General features: G+C 43.1%; 1 protein-coding gene across 1 annotated transcript in view; it reads right to left on the bottom strand.

Moving 5' to 3' along the window:
- Positions 1–13134, bottom strand: part of b4galt2 (UDP-Gal:betaGlcNAc beta 1,4- galactosyltransferase, polypeptide 2) — a 98898-nt gene that overhangs the window by 74582 nt on the left and 11182 nt on the right. The gene's annotated exons all lie outside the window — the stretch shown is intronic.

Genomic DNA, 13134 nt, shown 5'->3' with positions numbered 1-13134 from the left:
ATTAATTAATCTGGATTCATCCGTAAATCTGACACCCACTGCTGGTCCGTTGGTGTGCCTGCTCTGCATTATTGGCCTGATCAGTTAACGAGGGGAATGACCAGCTTTTCTCACTCGCTTCCTGACTCTCGCACAGTTCCAACAGTTTGGTTTGGAGGTACTGATCAATGGGTTTTCTTGGTTAGAGAGGAGGCCCCAGAGGTCCTTGTGGGCTTGTTTTCTTTCAATTTTTTGGCCAACCCATGAGCGATGTGTGATTTGAGTCAGTGTGTTTGTAGGTTTTTGGTCTGTTATTATAAATGAATGACCAAGTTTTGCATTAGAGCTGTTTGAATTATCTTAGCATTAGCATCAGCTTTAGGGTCGACTCAGATGTGACACAGAGGCTTTTATATCTGTCACTCCTGGCTTATATATCACCAAAAAAGAAAGTTTGCAGGAAGGAAAGGGAATTGAACAAAGCTCCAGTGTCTGCGGAGATGGTCGCGACAGCCCACATAGAACAAAAATAGAAAAAGGTCATGGGTTGAACTGTCTATCTGCGAAATGCCTCTGCAGATTCTTGCGCCCATGATGCTCCAGCAACTGCTGCATCATGCTATTCAGTCCAATTCTGAATACTCTATACGAAAATCTCTCACATGTTGTCCTCTGGCACCAAAAAAAGAGTAATAATCCTTTTAACTAATCCACATCAAATCTCTTACGATGATAATCCCTGAGGCATGATGGTCCATTCATCTTTAAACACATGTAACAATGTGCCGGCATGCATAATTAAATTGTAATGGTTATTTGTTGTACCGCTGCACCCAGCAGTGGCTTAACTATTCATGTGCTGAGGGTACAAGCTTATTTATAACGGCAGTGACGTGCATTGTGTACACTGCAAGTATAGTGCGACTGGGTTCATAGAAAATGAGAATATAGTCAAATAAAGAAGGCTATGTCAGCGTTCCTTTTATCTGTACCTAAACTCTGCGCTTCAAAGTAGACGATGACCATAAAACAGAAAACCTGCTAATAGGAAGAGTCCAGAAAATAACAGCTGTTTCGCACGGAGGTATAGTTTTGTGAACTTCTATAGTTCATACTTGGACTCTGTACTTTGAAGTGCACGCTTTCCGACATTGCTGTGGCTCCTGGTGGCTTAGATGAAATGCATTGTGGGATGCCTAGTTGTCCCATGTTCAAGCCAGGCACGGACAGAGCAAGTGCCGAACCCTTACGGGAAACTTGGAGTGTACTTGGTAGGTTGGGAACTTAGAACCAGAACTGTTCTTGGGCTGCGACTGATGACAAGTCATAAGATCACAAGAACACAAGGACTGAGGAGTACTCGTAGTGAGAAAGTACACATAGCATAGTGAAGAGCACGTAAAGATCTAAAATCCCTTCGATAGGTTGACAACCTGAGGCTCGTGTTCCCCTTTAGGTACTCTGCAGCATAATAACTGGTACACTGACAATAAGCAGGACTATTACACCAGTATTTGAAACCCTTGCTATGAGTTGATAGGTGGCCAGGTCCTACCTTGTTCATATTTATGTGTTTGAACATGAAACGTGCTAGATATCAAAGGCTAAGAATAACCTCTTTTAGACTCCGTTATGATAAAGGTTTTTGCAGTATGCTGTGTTTGATATCTTCAGTGTGGGACAACTCAGCAACTCACATCAAGTCAAATTATGCCACTAAAGCTAGCTTCCAGAATGATTATACGATTATTAATTGTGGAAAGCTCTTCCCAGATGGCTTCCTCAGTTCCTTGGATGCCCTATTAGAAGGATGCCAAGTAATTTGTTTTTCTTCAGCCACCTAAGTGTATACGTGATTTGATATGGATATTTCATGGGAGCATTTGTGCACTTGAATGCTGGCTTTCCTGCGGTTTAATGTGTTTTTTATTTGTTCCACAGACTCTTCCCATTCCAAACTGGCAGTTGGTATCAGAAAACACTGCATTTTTTCAGTTTAACAACTTGATACACATATACTTAGGGGATGCTGCTCTATTTGTGAGCTGTATTTACACTGGGTTGGGGGATGCAAATGCTTTGAGATATTCAAATGCAGAAGATAATATAAACATAATAAGAGATCCCTAACAATCTTGAGTTTCAGTGGGCACTGTGGGAGGGCTTCACTGCAATAACGGATTGATGAAAGCACTCTGCACAAATGCTTGTTTTGTGGTGCAGCAATCCCTACTGAAACCGCTGATACCCGCCTACCTTGACACATTAAAAGCTAAACGGGCATTGTGGAGAATACGGCAAAGTGTTAGCCCACTCAGAGAATCCATCGTCTCTCTGAAACACAGAGGCTGCACCATGACACGGGGGATTCAGCAACACCATTGAGATTATGAGATTGTTCTCAGAAAGCAGAAGATAATGCGAGTGAAAGCTGGAAAGGCCTTGTGTGTGCCTGCGTCTGTGTATGTACAAAATTACATGTGTAGCATGGATCCCTGGAAGATCTTTTTTTCTATAGCAGAATGCTGATCTGTCACATGACCTTTGGTAACACCATGACCTGATGTTACCTCGCTGACCCCCTCCATCTTCAGGATAACATACTGGAACAATTACCTGTCTGATATCTGTTCCTCTTCTCTTTTTGCCCTATCTCTCCTTCCACTCCTCCTTTATGCAGTCAGCCTTCAGCAGGAGGGTCCGCCCATATGTGCCTGGTTCCGCTCAATGTTTCCTCCAGTTAAAGGGGAGTCTTTCCTTGCCACTGTTGCTTGTTTGGGGGGGTCAGGCTCTGTGTTTCTGTTAGGTCTACAAACAATCTTGATTGTACCAGATGATATTTAATGTACAGTTAATGAAAAGTTAAAGGGAAATGAATTCTTTCCAATTTATAGAATGAAAATTAGCAAAAGATGACTGAGTTCTAAGATATTCTGGATACTGGTGTGACATATCCAGCATCTAAACACATAAATGACAGAATAATTTAATCAATTGTTGTTTAGTCTTAAAGGTCTGACAGAAGTTGCTTAATGAACAAAAAGCTTTAGACAATGGTCATAATTGACTCATTCCACCACCCACACAGAGTTCTATTTTAAAAGTACATGACAACAATAGTTGGAGGAAGAGGGTTTTAGTTATTAAGAATGTTTTTTCCCTTCAGATTTCTGATGCGACATACCTTTTTTGGTATCCTTTCAGCCCCACACTGGTTCTCAACATTTAGGTATGAAGGAGGAGAAAAATGTCCCTGGATCAAACTTTCACAGCAGCACAGCTAATCGCCCATACAGTAGCTGTTTTCACACAACTTTCGGGTCGGGGGGGGGGGGTTATTATTATGATTATTTTCCTGGCGCCAGCGATTAGTCTCATCCCTGACGAGTGGCTTAATTAACAAAGTCAACAAGGGCCAGCATCAACGCTGAGTCAAAAAGCTCTTGAGCACCGCACAGCAGCATGCAGCCACGCTAGCGTGGAAGATGAGCAACAGTGTCAGTGTCTTTCTGTCAACACCTTCAACCGTCCTCTACCTCTCCCGTCGGTCTCCGAACATTTTAAAATAGGATTAACATAAGTCTTGCAGCTTATTCTAAACACAGCACAAAAAAAAAGAAGAAAAAGAAAAAGAAAAAGAAAAAGAAAACGATCTTATAATATCCAGGTGGGTAGAAATGATCCTCATTTTCTGCCATCCCAGTTTGGGTGTAGAGTGAAATCAAGCGTCATGTTGTACAGTAAATGGAGGCAAGTCATTTTCTTTTGGGCCATAAAATACTGCCCAGAAAAAGCTCACCCAGAAGAATGCACTTACCCTTGTGCTGGAGAAGGAAGATAACAACCAAGTAATAACTGGGTTCCTAAAGAACCTTACTCTGTCGGTTGTTATTTATCACCACACAGGTATTTTGTCACACGGCTGAGGACAGGCGTGCGCATGAAAATGTACAGCATGGTTATTCACATTCCCACACGATCAGACGGACCTGCGCGTTTCCGCAGTAAAAATGTTCTCTTCTCTCCAGGACCACTCCAACGTTCTACGCTGACAGGTTGAAGTTTAATCCCGTATCCATGTCAGGAAATCTTTTAATGCCCTGTTCACTGCTCACACGGCAAACCAGCATGGTCTCGATCACACCTCGATAAGACTCCTCGTTAGAAGACACTAAATTCATCCTGCTGCTGCAAATTATTAGAACAGATGTTGATGCTCCTGTAACTTCTCCTTTACCCCGATAAAGGCTTTAACTGTAAGGATATGGATCTCTATATGACACGTGCTGAGGATTTAAATTCGGCTCCTGCTCCACAAAACGATGCGACTGCCACTGCCAAAATGCTGATTGTGCTATTGCTGCCCGGCAACCAAAGAAAACAGCCCACCAGTTCTGGCTGCAGGTACTGTGAATACTAAGAAGGTCTTCTTTGTTGCTTGTATCCTTTCAAATATGTATATTTCAGCCTATAAGGATTTGGGCATGGTGGAGCTCAGAGGACATTTGAGCAATATGAAGATTCCTGGTTTGATCCCAGACCCGCATATTTTATTGTCAAAGTTTCCAATAAGCCAATGAATGAATGAATGATTGAATTAATTTAGACTGGAAAGAACATTGAGTGGCCAAAGAGCACAATGTCAAACTAACTTTTCATACCTGTGCTGCCTTCACGACACGTCACAGTCCAGGTTGAATTGAATTGATTTTTATCCTATACAAGCGCAAGAACAATTTAGATTCTTATTTGTTTTGGTTATTTTATTCTCCATTTGTTCTGACCTGTAGACCCCACAGTTGTATTTGTTTATTTGAAATCGAATTCCCATCATTTCTTATCACCTACATCTCTCAATACATGCAGGAGGGATGTGAGAAAGACATGACTGAGACTGGGGAGGGCTCAGCTTTGTGTTTGTACGTGTGTGTGTGTGTGTGTGAGAGAGTGTGAGTAATGCAGAGAGAAAACAACAGTGTTTTGCTGGGCAATGGCAATGTGCAGACAGTGTGTTCTGTCATTTATCATTTGGGGAACTTGCTTGTTAGCACGCTTGCATCCTAATAGTCTCTATGAACTGGGAGGGCTGAGATGCGGAGAGGCATTTTATTACGACTTCAAGACCGCAAACACGCTGGGTGCAGTGAGGGGGCTCAAAAGGCATACAGCAACTTTTATTTTGTCTTTTTAATTTACCCGGCCAAATCCAGCAGTGAGGCGGCAGCAGCATTGGCCTCCGAATGCCTTTGTTGTGTCAGGACGAATATTGAAAATCTATTTCAAAAAAAGAATGTTGGACCTGAATGCCAGGGGAAAAACCAAACCAACAATTGCAGCAAAACATAGCAAACAGAGAAAATAAGCAATAACAGATCGTCTTTCATAGCTGTGATGCTAGAGACAAAGTTTGTCCCTACTGTTGCTTGTGTGTATGTGGTGTGTGTTAATGTTAGTGACAATGCATGTCTGTGTATAATGTAATGTGTGTGTAAGTCTACCACCATATATCTCACATGCCACCAATTACTGAGACTGGGACTCCGATCCAGGCAGAAGGCCAAGCGTGGCACAGATAGACCGAATACCCAATGATAGAACAGACCAAAAGGGCAAATGTACCATGGATAACCACTGTATCACCCCCAGGGCAGAACAGCAAAGGTCCAGCAAAGAGTCCCCACAAGCCCGACAGCATACACCCCCATGGCCCAGGGCCTGCCAACTACCAGAGAAATCGAAGCACCTGTAGACCACTGGAGAGAATAAGGACCCACACCAGGAGTTACCCTGCAACACCCATAATGCACAATCCAGCCCAGAAAATGGAAAGGGATGTAGAACTAGATAGACCGGCACACACCAACCACACACAGACACACAAAGAGAAATAAAAGGAAATAATGAATACTTTTATTTTTTTTGAAATCCAAATTGGTCACTTTGTGTGGGCACCCCAGCTCAGATCTTAATTTCCTCCCAGAAGAAGGCTGTATGCCTGCGTTTTCTGCGCGTGGATGTAATGCAGGAAGAAAACAACTGTGTTTGTTGGGCAAAGGTCATGTGTTTTATCATTTGGAGAATTTGCTTCTTGGTGCACGTTAATGCTAATAGCCTCTGTCAACTGGGAGGGCTGAGATGAGACGAGGTGTTTTACTAGGACTTCAAGATTACAAACACACTGAGTGGAGTGTAACGTGGGAAGGGCTCAAAGGTAGGAGGAGGAGAGGAGAGGAGAGGAGAGGAGAGGAGAGGAGAGGAGAGGAGAGGAGAGGAGAGGAGAGGAGTAGAGGAGAAGAGAAGAGGGGAGTAGAGGAGTAGAGGGGAGTAGAGGAGTAGAGGAGAAGAGAAGAGGGGAGTAGAGGAGAGGAGAGGAGAGGAGGGGAGAGGACAGGACAGGACAGGACAGGAGAGGAGAGGAGAGGAGAGGAGAGGAGAGGAGAGGAGAGGAGAGGAGAGGAGAGGAGAGGAGAGGAGAGGAGAGGAGAGGAGAGGAGAGGAGGGGAAAGGAGGAGGAGAAAAGGGGAGGGGAGAGGAGAGGAGGGGAGAGGAGGTGAAGTGGGGAGGAGAGGAGAGGAGAGGAGAGGAGAGGAGAGGAGAGGAGAGGAGAGGAGAGGAGAGGAGAGGAGAAAAAGCAGGATGAATCACCATTTAAGTCATGAATCATCATTTGAGGCCTAATGTAAAATGCAGACACGGCAAATTAAAATGAGCAAAATCTGAAATCCGATGTTCTCCGTCAGTATTTTCAGAATCAGTAATTGTAAAACATATCTCCAGCTCAGAACATTGAAATAAGTAATTAGTTTATTGTCATTTGTCTTACTTTTGCTGCATATTTCTATCAGTACTAATATCCCTCCTTTAAAATATCCTCTGTGATTTCTTCACACATGGTCTTCAGTTTTATTTTGGGGCCCTTTCCAAACTCTGACGGCATAAAACAACATAAACACACGCAAATGCCCGTGGGCCTTTGGACTCCTCCTCGCTTTGCAATGTGATGTTTTCCGAATGAACTCCACCGAGGGGTTCATTCTAAACCTGAGCTGCAAAACTTAAAACCTCGATTAATGATTCGGAGTCGGGTCATAAAACCTGCTGCGCTGTGCAAATTCACAGTTCGCGGAGCAAAAAGAACGGGAAGTTCTAAGGGAAGGTCGGCCTCCATGGTCTCAATGCTAAGGTTATAAAGAATATATTTCTCTATTCAAATTACGCTCCATCTATGTCTGAACAAATATGATTAATGTATCTTCTATACGTCAGTGGTTGGAATCAATTACATCTCCATCTTTACACTAAAAGGTTCCCAATATACAAGGTGGGTGAAAAATGGATGCCCACATCATCAGGAGCCAAAACATCCCTCACGGTTTCTTTCTATGTGGTTGGCGAATGTCTTGAACAGTGATTAAAGGACAGAGATACACACAAAACAGATCTCCTGAGAGCTTCAGATCTCCGGGGGCTCAGTCTCTGATAGATGGGGAGCGCGCTGATGCAGCAGGAATCATTTCCTCCTCACAATAGGGAGAGGAGAGACAACCTGATGTTCAGGCAGGCCAAAACCACATGACATGAATTACAGGTCTCTCAGCGCAGGCGCGTGGATCCCTCTGCTGGAACTAAGAACTCCAGAAGTAATGTTTTCTGAGGTGTTGCAGTTATTTGGAAAGCGAACGAGCGATCTGACAGGAGATTTTGAAATCCAATCTGGCCAGGAGCCATTGCAGAGTGTGAGGCAAGAAGCAGAAAGGGTGAAGGATAATGTACAATCACACAAAACCCCCAAGAAAAGGCATTTTATTTAAAAAAAAAAAGAATAACACAGGAAGGGATAAAAGACAAAAAGCACAGATATCCACCACAAGTTCTACTGCATACGGGTGGTTCAGGTGCATCCTGCAATGAGCCGAGCTTCCACTGATTTGTGAGCTGTAAAAAAGGGATTTAATCCCTGCTAATTACATTTGATTGTGGAAAACCCCTGTGGATCATCCAATTTAAAATAAGTCTTGGGAAAGAGCATTGAACCTCCCACTGAGCTGCATCTATACGTGTGTGTTTAGTGGAAATGATTAATAGCAAGAATGAATAATAGGGCTGAAGAATTCACACACACACACACACACACACACACACACACACACACACACACACAACAACATCCCTGCATATAAGCAGTGAGCAGAAAATTGCTTATTAAAAACAGGCAGATGAAAACTAAGCACATGAGCGGTCGCATCAAACTCAAAGGCAAACTTCAAATTGTAGCCTGCGTGGTCCTCCTACAGCAAATAAACCACATGGACCTCGAAAACAGGTGCAGCCGGTGTGCAGGAAGCGAGGCAGCGAGTGCATATGTCACAACAGCGCTAATAACCGAGTCCTAATGTGCACCAAACGACAGGAGACTTCGTGACTCATGATAATTACGTAACGTACTGTAGGTGCAGATGGCAGCTGGGGAAACGAGAGTTGGATGTTTAGAAGTGATGTTTGGTGGTAGAATTTCAAAGTCTTGTAGGATAACACACACACACACACACACACACACACAGAGTGAGAGAGAGTGAGAGGATATGAAGTGTGGATGCTCCCCTCTCATACAGACAGCACCTGTCAGCTGGAGTTGTGAGACAGCCAAAGAAGCTTCTCTCTCCCTCTCACCCTTTCTCTCTCTCTCTCTCTACCTCAATCCAAGGTCTCTCTATTTTTTCACAACCCCCTCTCACACTCACAGCTCCCTGTCTGTCTCACTACATACCGCTCCTCAGGCCGCCGTCCATTAGGTCTCTTCTCCCTGCACCTGGGACTGAAAAACACATTCAGCCTTCCTCTGCACCCCCCCACCCCCCACCCCCATTACACCTCCTCATTGCAGAGAAAAGGCAGAGCTGTGGCAGAAGAGTACACCTGTGCTCGGTGTGAATGACAAATCCAGAATGAGCGAACAGACGATTTAGGACGAATAATGGAATCATCAGCCTGAAAACTTTGTATATCCCCCCCAATTTCAGAGCTTTCAATCGACGAGAAAAGCAATCAGTCGGAGAGAAAAGAAAAGAATGAAGGAAATGTTGACAAAGAGCTGGAGGGAGATTGAAGTTACAAAGCTCATTTAGACACTGAACAAGTGGGAGAAAATAAACATATTTTCATTTCAGGGAACACCAACAATAATAACTGTCCCATCAACAGACTCTAACTTTTAGTCTTCCATTAAAAAAATAAAAAATCAAAAGCATGAGTAAAAGCAACGAAACCACAACCACAAAAATGCGAGAGGCACCTACAGTATATGATGCAAGCTGTTAAGCATTAACTTTCTACTTCATCTCTATAGGTGGGACCATGAAAATCCTGCAGATCAGCACTTCCAGACCTCCAACAATCACGTCCTCCAGTAGTGCATAAAAGAGGATCCTGTCTGTGTTTCAGCTAGAAAACTGCCTACTTTATTATTATGGTTTATTATTATACTATATTAAAGTAGATTATTATTATTAATACACTTTATTCGCATGTTGCCAGTGAATTTAAACTTTATGCATGTGCAAGTCTCAACACTTTGAGTTTCTGTAATATATAGGACCCTCTGCTGAGAGAAATTAGATGAAACAAAATATTCTTATTTAAGAAAATAATATACCAGCTATCCTCCCAGATTATGTAATAATTACCATGGCAACGTAACAAAAACACCCATGCTCGGTAAATCTCCATTTTCATTATTCAAACCAAGCAAAAAGAAACATCTGAGGGAACTTCAGAGGACAAAATAGAAATTATTGACCAAAAACAACCATGACTGGCAGAAACGATCGATGGTGAAGCTTCTTTGGATGGTACCTTTACGCCTCAGCCCTTCTAAACTCCGTGATATCTTATCTCACCGCGAAACTAAACCAAACATATTGGCTTTGTATGCATCTTAGTGGTTTAGTCTTTAATGAGTAATTGAAATGATCGGACGGCTGTAAACATTCATGTATCTGTTTCCCATCTTCTCCTAAAGTTTCAGGAAAATCAGAAAGGAGGAGTCTTAGGATCTGTTAGCACCAACAGGCAGCAGAGATCAGTGCATGTCGACTGTATGATATCAGATTGATGAAACCAGTGGATTTCTGTGAGTCACCCTCTGATTTGGGGGGAATGGAGGCTGCAGATAAAGAGTTTGCTCTTGACAGGCCTCTGTCACCCCACTGAGAAATGGTCTCCTCTCCTTTCCTCCTCATCACGTAGACTAGTGATGTTATTTCTTGTGTAGTTTTTCTGCTCCGCCCCCCTTCTGTATTCATCTACAGGTATCACCGCCTTCAGAGCAGCATACTGACCTCCGACCCCGCTGACCCACTCAACCTGACCCTACTGGCAACCTACTTTACTAAATATAATGGATTGCTGTATCAAATCAATCTTTATTTATATAGCGTCTTATACAATCAAAATTGTTTCAAGGCGCTTTCCAGAATCCCAGGGCCTGACCCCAGACAAGCAACAGTGGCAAGGAAAAACTCCCCTTTAACAGGAAGAAACCTTGAGCAGGACCAGGCTCATGTAGGGGGACCCTCCTGCTGATGGCCGGCTGGGTAAAGAGAGAGGAGAAGGAGGAGGACAGGTAGAGGATAGAATAGGTAGGAGAGGAGAGGAGAGGGGTGGGGGGGGTACATAGATGTATGTACTCTGTGGACTATGTGTGCCTCTCCTTTCCTCTCCTCTCCTCTCCTCTCCTCTCCTCTCCTCTCCTCTCCTCTCCTCTCCTCTCCTCTCCTCTCCTACCTATTCTATCCTCTACCTGTCCTTCCCCCTCTCCTCTCTCTACCCAGCCGGCCATCAGCAGGAGGGTCCCCCTACATGAGCCTGGTCCTGCTCAAGGTTTCTTCCTGTTAAAGGGATTTTTTCCTTGTCACTGTTGTTTGTTTGGGGTTAGGTCCTGGGATTCTAGAAAGCGCCTTGAAACAATTTTGATTGTAAAAGATGCTATATAAATAAAGATTGATTGATTGATTGATTGATTGATTGATTGATTGATTGATTGATTGATTGATTGATTGGTTGATTGATTGATTGATTGATTGATTGATTGATTGATTGATTGATTGATTGATTGATTGATTGATTGATTGATTAAATGTGCGTGCTGGTCCCTTTAAGTTCCAAGAATTTCCAGGTGCTGAAGGTGTGTGCCCAATTACAGTCCATGCATGTGCAAACTCAGGGTTCCTCAGGTAGAGTCATTTGAAAGCTTTTTGCTGATTAACGCAATTAACTTGTGTTTATTGTGATGCTGTGTGTGTTTTTCGCTCATTATATAAAAAAATTATGGGACTTGTTTCCATTATCCAAGCAGTTAATACCAGCAGAAACTACAAACTACTGTGTAACACAAGACATTTGAACATGCTGTGATAAATTAAAGTTTATTAAACCAATCTGCCATCTCAGGTTGAAGCAGTATGTTGTGTGTGCCTTACTAATGACTTCACGGCCACTTTGGCTCAGATACCAACGTTACATAATTTCAAGTCGGAAGCTGACCCAGAAAAACAAAATTATGGCTCGATGGTAGAGAAGAACTGGATATACATTTAGTGGTTGAATCTGAACCAGTGCCCCTCAGCTACGATCAAGGCCTCAGCTGCCATGTTCATCAAATTAATCAGACATGTAAATCCCCTGCAAACCATGCAGGCAAGCCAAGTAGCATAAATATATACAGACAATCATTTGTTATTCAAGCTTAGATTCCGAGTTTCAAAGTCTAGCGCAGATGAGAATCTTTATGTGATGTAATCTGAACGCTATGATGAGTTTAACAGGAGCGTGACTGGAAAACAGGAGCAGGATAATGGTTTCAGATACTGAGATAGCCGAGGCCAGAAAGCTGCAAAAGAACTCCCGAGGCTTCACATTCATATATTTACTGCACATTCAGGGGGAAGTGGCCCATAGAGGGCACTATGGTGCCGCTCCAACACTCCTCTGTCCTCGTATTGCTGCATACGAAAGGGACTTTATCGCTGTATGTTTGAATACAGCCATCTGTGGCCAATGCTGAATTAGAAATACATATTATTAAATTAGCATGTTACATAACATAACAATAACATTATGGTTCAAATGTGGTGTTAAAACTGCAGAACTTCATCTCTCATTGTCTGTTGATGCTTTTTAAAGCTGCTCGCAGAGGATAGAAGCAGCAATCACAGCAGGAAGTATCACAAATGTAAACTTGATTTGAGTTTCTAGACATTCTTTAGTGGTTTCGGCTGGTGTCGATTTGAAAATAAAATGCATATATTTTGTTTTTAGAGGGGACAACAACGGAGGTCAGCCGGAGGAACCTAAAGCAAACATCAAAAAGCCTCCAAAGGCCCTCACGCTGCTTCTGGCGGTGCATAGAAAATTGTTTCCATCAGAAATCTTGCAGAAAGGGAGCGGCACCTGGGAGAGCTGGCGAGAGTTTACCCCGTTCAGCCGATCGATATTACAAAATGAAACAAGCCATTTTCTGCATTAGATATTCAAGCTTTATTTGCTTTATTGTGCATCATGGCTGGTGTGTGTGCACCACAGGTGGATGTATTTCTTAATATGTTGTCTCTGCGTTGGTTCATCTCTGGATGTTTCTGTCATTTTCTCGGTGTCCATGGTGATGATCACAACTGAGCAACAGAGGCTGCTTCACGACATGAAGCACCCTGATGCTAACACACCGTTGCTTCTCTTTTGTTCTGCTGTCTATAGCACATTGTCCTTATCTCACCTGTGCATGTTGTGTTTCTGTTTAGGTTAAAGTGTCCTCACACGGAAGGAAGAGGACATGGACTTCCACATTGGGCTGTCTGACCGAGGCCCCGCAACCATGTTTTAGGCTCCTTATCTCATTCCATGGATGATGCAACAGGCAAAATTTCCATCTTATTACATCCAATCACCATACTTCCTTAAACCCACCATGCAACACATTTAAGGAGAATCCCACCACAAACAGCACCTACATCGCATATCCCACCACAAACACAACCAGAATCCCACCACACAAGAATAAATATAAAATTGAGGCACTTGATCTGAGTTTTATTCTGCATTTAACCCATGTACAGTATGACATGTCATCAGGCGGTGTGCTTTAGTTGTAGGACATCGTCA

This window comes from Takifugu rubripes, chromosome 22, assembly GCF_901000725.2.
Source record: "Takifugu rubripes chromosome 22, fTakRub1.2, whole genome shotgun sequence".
NCBI lineage: Eukaryota > Metazoa > Chordata > Actinopteri > Tetraodontiformes > Tetraodontidae > Takifugu > Takifugu rubripes.
This window is presented reverse-complemented; position numbering and strand designations above follow the sequence as displayed.